Below are 7,882 nucleotides of genomic sequence, written 5' to 3'. Positions count from 1 at the left end.
ACCTGACAGGAAGAGATCTATATTTGTTCCCATTCCTGAGAATGTGAAAATTACGAACAATATTATTTAATAGCATGCAAGCAGGTACCGGGAAGTAGCTAAAGTCTGGACGATGGCGATTCTTGAGGTCTTATTCCGGGGCAGACTCAGGGTTACGGTGCCTCCACGGTAGACCTTACCCAGGTGGCGGGCTCTGAAGCCTTGCGGGATGGAGGGGTCTAAGACGTCCATCAGTACGATGTAGGTAAGCTTCATGTGCCAGCGTTGCAGCCAGCCTCTGAAACTGGACACGAGTTTCAAAATCTTGGACCATGTCGCCATCCAGGAGCTCACAGTTCCATTACTTGCCAGAGCCCAGGTGAAACCAGGAGAGACTCAGGAGGAATAGGCTAAGTCAGCAGAGGAGCCATTTATTGAAGCTCGCCAGGATGGTGTCTCTCGAAGATTCATCCCCTCAGCCAGGATGATGGCAACTGAAAGTGCCAACAGCTTCATTCTGATAACGGAGGCATCTGATGGCGGCGCCATGGAGAACCTCAGTTGAAGTCTGAAGGTCACTGGAGGTCTTTTTGACATCATGTCAGGCCAGACTGATGTGGATCACCCACTGTGTAAGGAATACACAGATACTCTATTAGACCAGCTGGACACCCAGCTCAACGTCACTGAGTGTCAGAACTACAAATGCTGTTTGGAGCTTTTAGAGCAAATGAATGAGGATGACAGTGAACAGCTATAATTGGAGCTAAAGGAACTGATATTGGAGGAGGAAAGACTCATCCAGGAGTTGGAAGATGTGGGAAAGAACCACAAGATAGTGGCAGATAATCTCGAGAAGGAACAGGCCAAGACAGAGAGACAGGATCAGGAAGAAGCTCAATACCTGAAGGATTACAGTGAATTTAAGTGAGAGCAGCTGGAGTTGGATAATGAACTGAAGACTGTAGAAAACCAGATGTGTTATGCCTAGATGCAGCTGGACAAGCTGAAGAAAAGCAACGTCTTTAATGCAACCTTCCACATCTGGCATAGTGGACAGTTTGGCACAATCGTAGCAGATTTTCAGAGGCAGTTAATCACATGGGAGGAGATTGCCTCACCTGGTGGACTCGAACCATATCTTCTTGCCACTAAGCCACTAGAGATCCCTACAGGAACACTGTAATTAAAAAAGGTGTGCATCAGGATTGTTTTCTCTCTCCATACCTATTCAATCTGTATGCAGAGCAAACTATTCAAGACATTGGACTCTGTGAAGAGGAATATGGCAGCAGGATTAGAGGAAGAATCATCAATAACTACATTATGCAGATGAGCACTAATGGCTGCATAGTTTCTACTTAAGGTGATGATAAAGTCTAGAAATACTGCTGATGGTTACACACACACATACAAGAATCTTGAAACTTTTTTGTTTTGTTTTGTTTTCAGGCAGGGGGAACAAAATGGAATTAGAGGAAAGAGCTCCCACATAGTGACTTCCTGTTCAGCCAAACCTAAATGGAGTCCACAGGTTAATAAATTCTGCTCACATACACAGGATCTTCTTGTTTAGAGGATAGTCTTAAGTATTATCAGGGAGCTCTGGTGGCCTAGTGGTAAAGAGCTGCACTGCCAACCCAAAGGCAGGCCTTTCAAATCCACCAGTTGCTCTGCAGGAGAAAGATAGGAAATCTCCCGTACAATTTCACAGTCTCTGAAAACCCCTTGGAGAGTCAGCTATAAGTCAGCTACATATAAAAACAACAACAATTTATGTGTGAGTAACAATTCAAAAGATTTCAAAAAGAAGGGAGAGAAAAACTTCCAGCATGAAAAAGAACAAGACCAGGGTGAGATTTGGAAAATAAAGTTATGAAACCCCTTCCAAGAATTTTTGTTGTTGTTATGGGCTGTCGAGTCACCTGTGGCCCATTTTTACGCTATGTACAAGAGTTCTGGAGCCTACCATGTCCTGAGCCAGTCTCACTGACTCCAACAGATCTATCCCTATTGCCCCAGTTACTGTACCAATTCATCTCATCCTAGGTCTTCCTCTCTTGTGCTGTCCCTCCACCCTGGCAAGCATGATGCCCTTCTCCAAGGCGTCTAACAATAAGTGCCAAAACTCAGACTCGCCACTTACCAGGGTTCCTTACCATCTTAATTTCTCTCATGCCCAGCCTGCTGTTATGGTTCTAGTCTTCTTTTGCCCAGTAACCATGAGAGGAAACATCTTGCTACCTTATTTCAGAGTGTCCTGAGAGAGGAATCAATGTCAGTCCTGTCCACCCAGTTTTCACCTGATGTTCCAGTATAATTACTCACAGCTCCCTCATTCAGTTTCATAATGTCCCTATTTAGATACTAAATTACTTATGCTCCTTGTCTAGGAAGACTGAAAGTGGTAATACCCATTTCTGAAAATCTCACCTTCTTCAACAAGGCAATGATCCAACTCCATAGACCAAATGAGACAACAACAATCTGAAAGTAGCACCTTTACAATGCATGGATTCTTTCATGTGTGGGGCACCAGCAGTTCATTCCAGATTGGATTATGAGAAGATCAGTACTATCCTTTTTCAGTTACATTTTCTGTAGGAAGTGAATCCATGCTAATCAAGAATTCAAAGATAGTAAAGTACAGCTTTACTCATGTTTCCTTTATTAAATGCCTTTCAGATATATGTTCTTTTTGGTTTTTTAGGAGTCTAGAATGTATATTTTTTTCTCCTTTTTTAATACTAATTTATTTACAAAATTTGAATATATTGTTGTGGTACTATTCATCTTTAATTTTACAAGAGAGACTCATATGTCTAAGCAATTTTAGCTCATAAACAAGCAACTAAAGATATAAACCAAGCAATCAAGCCTAGCTACCAATATTATTGAGAGGGCAGAGTAAATATCAGTACAGAAGTCAGACATTTTCTATCTTAAAAATGTCAGTTATGAATATTAACCTATTTGATTAGCACTGCCATCCTTCATGGACAATCTCCTACCATGCAATTTACAGCTTTTGAAAGCTCACTGGAAGATCAGCTATGAGCCAGTTCCAACTCTATGGCATGAGGAGTTTATGAAGCTGAAAGCTATGCCACCAATATCTGATGTACTACCAATATCTGATATACCAGTAGGGTTAGCCTTGGTGGATAAGTTTCAGTGGAACTTTCAGGCTAAGACAAGCTAGGAGAAAAGGCCTGGCAATCTATTTTTGAAAGAAATAGTCAATTAAAACTCTATAGATTACAAGATAATATTGTACAATATACCCAGGAAAGATGAGTCCCATAAGTTGGAAGTCACACAAAATACACAGCAGCTCCAATAATGGACTCAGTGTCTCACTCTTTTGCATTTTGGAGCTGACTTGATGACAACTGGATCAATATCTGATATTCAAACTTGCCATATTTTCATAGGGCTGATGCGAATCAGGTCAGTGAGGAAATCAGACTGTTGCCCTCCTATTCATCCTCAAGTTGAATCAAGATGTGGCAGTTAGGAGTAGTAAATGAGCATGTTCAGGGTCTCAGTTAGCCAAGGATCTGTTTCTTCTTCTTTCTTTCACTACCACCCTATTCACCTCTCACTTCAAAGTTTATACTGAGACTGTTGATACTGCTTCTGCTTTCAAAGCCTCCTGGCACATGAGACAATTAATGTTCAAGGGGGCATCAGTTATGGCTGAGAGGCCCAAGTACCTCACCAGCTGTGAGTGGCTACATTTTCAAGACAACATAGCACTTAACTCATGCCAGATCTGAAGACTGTAATGCCAGCGTAAAGTGGCACCCGGTGGGCGTGAAACACACCAACTTTCCCCATATGTCTCTATCTATATGTAGGTTCTTGTTTTCTAAACGGGGCTAAGTTGGGAAATTTAGCCCTAAGTTCTAATTCTAGTTTTCCTTCTGCATAGTTCACTTTTTCTCTGTAGGTCTCAGATGAAATATCTAGCAGTTTGGCTGGGAAACCCCTAACAGCCTCCCTCTCTACTCTGCCATTTTGTGGAGCTGCACTTTTCATGTCAGTTAGTTGTTGAATGTTAATGTCAAGTTTTTGAACCTCAGAAAATATCCTCCCTGGGTTTCCATTTCCCTTTTTGTAAAAGTGGGACTAACACAGTAAGTACCTCACAGGAAAGACACACATTTTATATGATACAGGGCCATGGGAGCACACAAGGAACTCAATACTTTTTTTTTTTCAGTTAATTTCTAAAGCCTCCAGGGCTGTAGAACAAGGATCTCAGTTTAAAGGTTAAAGTGCATCTGATAGTATTTTATATTGCTTCTATTGGTGGTCTAGAGGTAAGAAGCTGTGTTTCAATCCCTAAGGCATTCGGTTTGAATCCACCAAATGCTCCATGGGATAAATATGGGCAATCTCCTCCCATGTAAGTAATTGCCTCTGAAACCCTGCCAGAGGGTCAGTTATAGGTCAGTTCTGACTCAGTGGTACACAACAATGCATCTGAAAGTTAAACAATGAATAAGAAGATGAATGAAGAATCTTATCTTTGAATTGTGGTTCTCTAGTGGGCCTTGTGATAAGGAACTGAGCTTAAAACCCAAAGACTCAGGTTTTAATCTCCTAGATGCCCCATGAAAGAAAGATGGGTGATCTCATGCACTATTTACTGCCTCTAAATACCCACTAGAGTAGAGGGACAGCGCAGAAGGAGAAGACCCTCTCTGAGGTGGATTGATTCAGTGACTGGGGTACTCGGGATGGGTGTGTCAGAGACAATGAGATTGGCACAGGATAGAGCACGGTTTAGGGCTGTTGTACATAGGGTCACTATGAGTCGCAAATGACTCGACGGCACATAACAACAACAAAAAATACCCACTGGAGGGTCAGCCATGAACTGTTATGCATGACAACATAACAAAGATTTCTTAAGTTCTTTATAGATTTCAAAGAATCATGCCTTTTAGAGTTGGGAAGAGTGTTGACTATTCCATGGAATACCAAAAGAGAATTTCCTCTTTGGAGGAAGTGTAACCAAGGTGTTTTTTAAAGGCAAGGATGGTAAAATTAACATCACATACTTTGGGAATGCTGTCAGAAGGGGCCATTCCTTGGAAAAAGATAATCATTCTAGGAAAGAGAGATCAGAGACGGAGAGGAAGATCCACAATAAGATTGACACAGTGACGACAGCAACGGGCTTGAATGTGTCAGAGATCATGATGATACAATATAAGTAAGATTCCGATCTATTGTTCCTGGGGTTGCTGTGAGTCTTTGTCAATTGGCTGGCACCTAACAACAACACAATGCATCTAGGATTCTCCATCTGTGAAAAAGAATGATGCTTACCAATCTAGTTTGTGAAAAATTCAGATAAGCTCTGGAGAGATCTGGACTATGCTTGGAATTAAGAAAAGCATATGCAAATGACAGGATTAATTATTATGTAGAAATGGACTAAAATTAGAGTTTAAGGCAGAACAGTAGCAGATTTGATATGCCTGATTAATTCATTAAACAGAATAAAACCATAAATAGAGAAGTCTGTTTAAATCCTTGGACTTGTCTCAGATAAGATTAAAGGAAGGACAGCAAAGGAGGAATCCCGGCTGGCTCCCAGGCTTGCTTAGCCCACAGTACAGGCCCTGGGAGTGAGGGAGACTGAGGGAGGGACAGGGGAGATAAAGTGACAGGGAGGCCGAGGAGCTGCCTGTGACAAGGGAGCAGCTGGGAAAAGAGGTGATGACAGTTGAAGCAGAGGGGTTATTTCAGAACTGCTTACTGTTGTTTGCTACAATTGACTAAACTTATAACTTGTAGTTTGCTGTTGTTAAAATGATGGGAAGGACTTAGATAGGCAGTTGCTTCCCTTGTTCTGAAAACAGTTGAATCTATTTTGTGGAGTAGGGGAAATAAGAGGTCAGCATGTCCCAAGAGGAAGGAGGAATACACACACACACACCCAAAACTCAAAAACATATAAACAGAGCAACTCACAAACATTCAAAATTGTTTTTTGCACTAGGTCTTCAGTGCACCCTGGCCTTTAAACTGACATCATTGCTCTTTACAACTTTGGAGGAGCCCTTGACAGAAGACTTGCCAACCGCCACATGCTTTGATTTCTTGATTGTTTTTAATCATGAGTGTTGATTTTAGAATATAAGTAATATATAATCGTTGACAATGTCAATCTTTTCTCCATCATGACGTTATCTATTTTCTCACTGGGATCCTGAAGGAAGCAGTGGTCATGGGCTAGATGGAGAAAGAAATCTCTTGGACAGAAATTGGATTTTCTCCCCTGCTAACATTGTGAAAAATCTCAAACACACAGCACAGTTGAAAGCACTGTCCAGTGCTCTGAACCAGGACATATAGTAGGTGTTGAGAGCATGAACCTTCGGCAAAATCTGCTGCACAGGGTTGTTTGAAAGATGAAGATAACATATGAGAGTTCCTGGCACCGTTTCTGGCCCAGGGCAGACACCAAAAAAGAACATTCTCTTTCATCTCTGCCTGGTACATTTTAATACATTTGTGCTGCTAAGAAAGCAAAAGCACATCTTTCATCTCATTTGGCACCCTAATAAGCCTGTGAACAGGTTGTTACTTGCTGTGTACCATCCAGTTGGAATGGATCCACAGCTGACCCTCCAGCTGGTTTTCAGAGGCAGTTACTTATCACAAGGGAGGAGATTACAGCTACACTTTGCAGGTGATTAGGTGGAATGTCCCTAATTATTACTAGTACATGATGGTTGCACCAAGACTTAAACCCAATCTGCTGTTGAGTCTAATCCAACTCACGACATATGCACAACAAAATGAAACTCTTCCAGGTTTTGTTCCTTTTTCATAATCATTGCTATAATTGAGCTTATTGACTCAATCACTACATCAGTCTATCTCACTGACAGTCGTCTTTTTTTTTTTTTTTTACTAAGCATGATGTCTTTCTCCAGGGACTGACCCCTCTTGATAACATGCCCAAAATATATGAGATGAATTCTCATCATCCTTGTTTCTAAGGAGTATTCTGGCTATACTTTTCCAAGAAATGCTTCATCTTCTAGCAGACAGTGATATAATCAATATTCTTTGCTGATATCTTAATTATTCTTTGGTCTTCCTTGGCTGTCCAGTTTCCCTGTTCATTGAAAATAACATGTCTTAGGTCAAGCACATCATAGTCTTTAAAGTTAAATCTTTATTTCTGATCATTTTGAGGAGGTCTTTTGAAGGAGATATGCCCAATGCAGTGCATGCTTTGATTTCTTAACTGCTATTTCCTTGTTTTGAAAGGTAGAGGGTCGGGGCAAAGAGGAAGGCACTTAACAAGATGGACTGACACAGTACTGCAACAGGGGGCTTGAGAATGGCAGACCATGATGATGGTGCAGGATGGGGCAAGATTCTAATCTGTTGTTCATAAAGTCACCAAGTTGTAATCAGCCTGATGGCATCTAATATCAGAATCAGGAAAGTCTGGTGTGCTAGTGGTAATAAGCTCTGAAAACCTGCTGGAGGGTCAGCTATTGGTTGGTTCTGACTCAATAACACACAACTTCCAAAAGTGTTTAATGTGATTTCAAGTAAAATGAAACATTTAACAACTTCAACCTCTTGTTTATTGGTCAAGTATGAAGAATTTTGTTTTTTTTATCCTGAGATCTAATCCATACTGAAGGCTATCATCTTTTTTTTTTTTTACTATTTTTATTTTCTACACAAGGAAGAATCCAAGACACTAAAGAGTTGAACAGAAGATTCCAAAAGGCAGCACGGAATGACAAAGCAAAATACTACAATGAAATGTGCGAGGAGATAGAGTCGGAAAATCAAAAGGGCCGAACCCGTTCAGCATTTCTTAAGCTCAAGGAACTGAAGAACAAATTCAAACCTCGAGTCA

General features: G+C 41.1%; 1 pseudogene; it reads left to right on the top strand.

The window, feature by feature from the left end:
- Window positions 1-208: 208 nt before the first annotated feature.
- The window catches only part of LOC102853983, a 14,927-nt pseudogene continuing 7,253 nt past the window's right edge, over window positions 209-7,882 (top strand).

The sequence above is a fragment of the Elephantulus edwardii genome, unplaced genomic scaffold, assembly GCF_000299155.1.
Source record: "Elephantulus edwardii isolate Elephantulus edwardi_28Jun2011 unplaced genomic scaffold, EleEdw1.0 scaffold00050, whole genome shotgun sequence".
Classification (NCBI taxonomy): Eukaryota; Metazoa; Chordata; class Mammalia; order Macroscelidea; family Macroscelididae; genus Elephantulus; species Elephantulus edwardii.
The sequence above is the reverse complement of the archived record's forward strand: the minus strand, read 5'-3'. Positions and strand labels throughout refer to the sequence as shown.